The following is a 3994-nucleotide window of genomic DNA, read 5'->3' as shown; positions in this document are numbered from 1 at the left end:
CGCTGCAGGGTGTCTGCCCAGTTATCTCAGAGCAGTTGCTGGAATGGGCAGGGAAAATAGTGCTGGAAGTTTCCTGCTCTTTAGTAAATCCTTGATACCGTCCCGTTGCTTGTTTTGCTTTTTCTCCTACTGTACATTTCCTGGTACCATCACCATCACATACTTTCCTGGGACTTACAAAACACTTTCCGTGTATTTGTACAGGCCTGTGGGACTTTGGCTGCTCTGCCCTCTTTTGTGGCTTTCTCTGCTCCTCTCTGATTATGCCTCTTAACTTACGTATGAGGGCTTGATGCCCTTCAGTATTTCTTCCCATTTGTCTTTCTGTGTATCTGTGGGTTTCTAAAATTTTTATTATTTGACACTCCTGTGCAGTGGACACCTGTTTTCCCTTTCCCGTGAATGAGCTGGGGCGCTTCCTTGTCCCTCTGTGTGCTCTTCCGCGCTCTCCTTGGGTAAACGGAGAGTCTCTGTTTCCTCCCAAGTCCACATGTTCCTTTGAGGCTTCTTAAGTTTCCCTGAAAGGCTTTCTCTTGCTGGCAGCGTGTGGTTTGAGATGCATCGCTCCCTTCCTTGTCACTCCTCTGTGCCCTGTCCGAAACAAGGGTAACATAGGAGTTTGGACAAGGTTTTGGAACAAGTGTTTTCTCATGGTTATTCCTCAGAGCATTGTCAATCACGAGGCATTCCCATCTCACTCTTCTTTAGAGCTGGCTTAGTCTCGGACATGAATTCCAGCTTTCCTTTCTTTTCAGTTTGGAATCAAACACCGCTGGGTACAAAAGAGGGGGTGCTGCTCCTGGCGAGAGCTGTTGATATCAAAGTCCCTTGTCTGATGATCGATGCAGTGAAGGTTCTGTGTACCCTCTGCCTCAACGCGAAGGCGTGGACGTGGTGACAGAAATTCTGCCTTTTGCTGCTCTTGAGCTTTCGACTGGCCTCTCTGTGGAGTCTCTCTTCTGCCTCTGGCTCTTCTCTTCATTTTGTAATTGGTCTGCACGTGCGCCCTCCTGCCCTGGCTTGTGGGTAGCTGCTGATCCTCTCTCATTGCAGCTGTGAGCAGGTGCTGGAGACTTTTGCTGGAAGAGCAGAAACAGATGGGGTGGAGCGATTCAAACCCCTCTTGGCTGGCCTGGGGAGTGGAACCTCGGTGGCGCTGAAGGTACGTAGTTCCTCAGGTTTGTGTGGACATGGCACTTGAAATCTTACTCAGGAGCTGGAGAGCTTGAAGTGGGATGAATTTGGTGTGGCTGAAATGCCTTTGGCTTTACTGCTTTTTTTCTGCTGCGGCTTTGTGTTACCTTCTGGCCTCCTTAGAAGTCCTGAACCAGTGACTTCCAGTCCATGCCCAGAAGTTTTCTCTTTTGTGTGTGTGTGTGGTTTTTTTCAGGTGGCCTGTATGCAGCCGATCAGTGCCATGATCCGTCCTGCTTGTGAGCTTGACTTGGGAGTTCAGATACGTAGTGAGCTGTCTGTGTACTCCATGTACCTCATCTTGAATTCAGAAAGCAGCGCCACCCTTTTCATGAAAAGAAAAAAAAGAAAAAAGAAAAAAGAAAGGTAGTGCTTTCCAAGGACTAAAATTTACTTAGTTTTAGTGAGTAGGTAGGTGAACAGAGCACATACACTCCTTACCTGGTGTCCAGCTATTAATGCGGGGGGGTATTACGATGAGAACCCGCTAGATAATTATACCCTGGTTTTTTGCATTTTTACCATCTTTCATGAAAAAAACTACCAAAGGTAGTAATAGTAATAGGTAATAGTAATAACGGGTAATAGTAATAGTAATAACGGGTACTTGCCAGTTATTGCTCATGTCATCTATGGCAGAGCTAGGACTTGGAGTGAGATTACCATGCTTAGTCTTACCATTCTAGAGTATTTAAAACATTTCCTTGAAACGCTTTCCCAAAATCACAAGACCTGACTTCTGAAATAGCCGTTTTCCTAGGAGCTGCATCTGCGCTAAGCCAGATGAGAGAGTCCTGCCTGCTGTTAGTCACTGAGGCTGATGACAGGTCACCCAGCAGTTCTGGCAAGGACAGAACAAGATGGATGCGTATGTTCCTCTGTGCCGCTTGTAAATTCCGTCATGTGTCTTGCGTAAATTGGTCTCCAGGTTTTGCAGGTTGTAGGTTTGGTAGGATCGATTGGTGCTTAAACGTGATGGTAATAGCAAAACCTGTAGGCATCCATGTAGGGCATTTTGGATTTCATAGAATCTGCAAGGATATTTGAAGAGTTTAATGTTATGTTGAGGTACTGTAGTTAGAGCGTTATCAGAAGAAAGTCTTGGCAAAGAAGATGAAGATGGCAAAGATACTCAAAAGCGTTCTAACCTTTGACAGTGGAAACAAGTCATTTACAGTTTATATGAACAGTCTACTATTCTTTTCAAAAATTTACAGAGAACGTTTTGCTGTTTCCTTATCAGAACTTAGTGGTAGTAAATTAAAGCTCTCCACTGAGATGTAAAAAAAGGAGTCATGTGTCCTGCAAAGAAGAGTAATTGCACGGACTTGTTAGTCTTACTCTTTTCAGTTCTCCTTAAAAGGCAGGTGTGTGCTTCCTCACCTGTGCTGTACATGAGAAAAAAAAACCACCCTTGAAACCTCCTCTGAAATTAAAGGTGGGTGAGACACATCACATTTTCCGCCTTTTCCACTATCCTGCTTTCTCTTGAACTTGTTTGTATCGGTATCAAAAATTCTTTGCTTTCCCTGGAGCCAAGACAACTTAAGATTTTGGTTTTGTTTTCAGCCCGGCAGTCTCCTGTCAGAGAGAGGTGTCCATGCAGAAGTGCTCGGTCACAGAGCACTGTCTCCTTGCTGCAAGAGGACTAAGAGGTGGGTGCGTAGTTAGTGATGCTTCTCATCCATGCTTTGGAGGGTTTTCAGGTTGGTGGTCATTACAGAATTACAGTATACAGATAATATACAGCTAATTACTGCGGTAGTCTGAGGGTATAAGGGAAAGCATACAGTTTCTTTTCTGAAAACTGAAGGTAATTCAGTTAGCGGGAGAGCCTGTTTGGAAGTTTCAGTAGTTTGGGGGCAGAGGCCAGTTGGGGGCTGGGGCCCTCGGGGGTGGGGGCTGTTTCTGCCCCGTGCCCTTGGCCTGGCGCTCACAGCTGGGAACGGGCTTTCCAGAATCCTGCTGGAAGGAGCCAGATGTGGGAGCTGTGGCCGAGCTGGGGGACAGGGAGCACCCCTGGACCAGCCTCAGGACCTGCGGCACACCTGCCTTCAAATCAGCTCTCCCAGCAGGACGTTGCCCAGGAGCAACTTGGAGTTTTGCTCTTCTCCTTCAGGAGCCGTGTTCCACACCGAGCACACCCAGAGCTGCGCCTGTGCCAGGAGAAGACTTCACGCACAGCTGGGGCTGATGGTGACAGTTCCCGCCAGATGTGCATGTCAGAGAGATGCAGGTGAGATGCCGTGGAGGAGACACTGACTGATTGCCCCTTCTCTTGCAGGAGCAGGGTTTAAGAGCAGGAGGGAGCCAGGGTACAAGGGCCTCCGAGGTCAAAAAATGCATCAAACAGCCAGAGCACGAAGCAGAGGGAGAAGAGAAATAGGTGCAGGTCACGTGGCTGGGACAGTGCTTTCAAGGTAACATCTGCCACAGAAGCACAATAACAGTAAAAGGCATTGGGAGGTCATGGAGTGACTGAGGAAAGTGCCTGGCAGAGAGAAGAGCCCGGAGAGACAGGAGACAAGGTAGAGATGGAGGTGACAAAGATGGCATGTGGAAAGTGAGGGTGCAGGTCCTTGTGAAGACACTGGTGGCTGAGCAGCTGACGGGGAAGGAGCAGGAACCTGGCTTCTGCTGCAGGTACTTGTGGTGTCACTTGCTGCTGAGCAATGGATAGGGTAGGAGTTTTTAAATCACTTGTGCAGATGCGGGTGATATCACTTGTGACTGAGTAGCAGCTGGATAGGAAAAGACGCATGGCCTGCTTAGGTGCCTGTGATGTCATTCGTGGCAGGAA

General features: G+C 47.8%; 1 long non-coding RNA gene across 1 annotated transcript; it reads left to right on the top strand.

Moving 5' to 3' along the window:
- Window positions 1-1357: 1357 nt before the first annotated feature.
- LOC142085302 (uncharacterized) lies at window positions 1358-3425 on the top strand. Its single transcript, XR_012674605.1, has 3 exons — window positions 1358-1560; window positions 2764-2849; window positions 3314-3425. It is a non-coding gene; the product is annotated as an uncharacterized LOC142085302 (long non-coding RNA).
- Window positions 3426-3994: the final 569 nt, after the last annotated feature.

The sequence above is a fragment of the Calonectris borealis genome, chromosome 8 (genome assembly GCF_964195595.1).
Source record: "Calonectris borealis chromosome 8, bCalBor7.hap1.2, whole genome shotgun sequence".
NCBI lineage: Eukaryota > Metazoa > Chordata > Aves > Procellariiformes > Procellariidae > Calonectris > Calonectris borealis.
The sequence above is the reverse complement of the archived record's forward strand: the minus strand, read 5'-3'. Positions and strand labels throughout refer to the sequence as shown.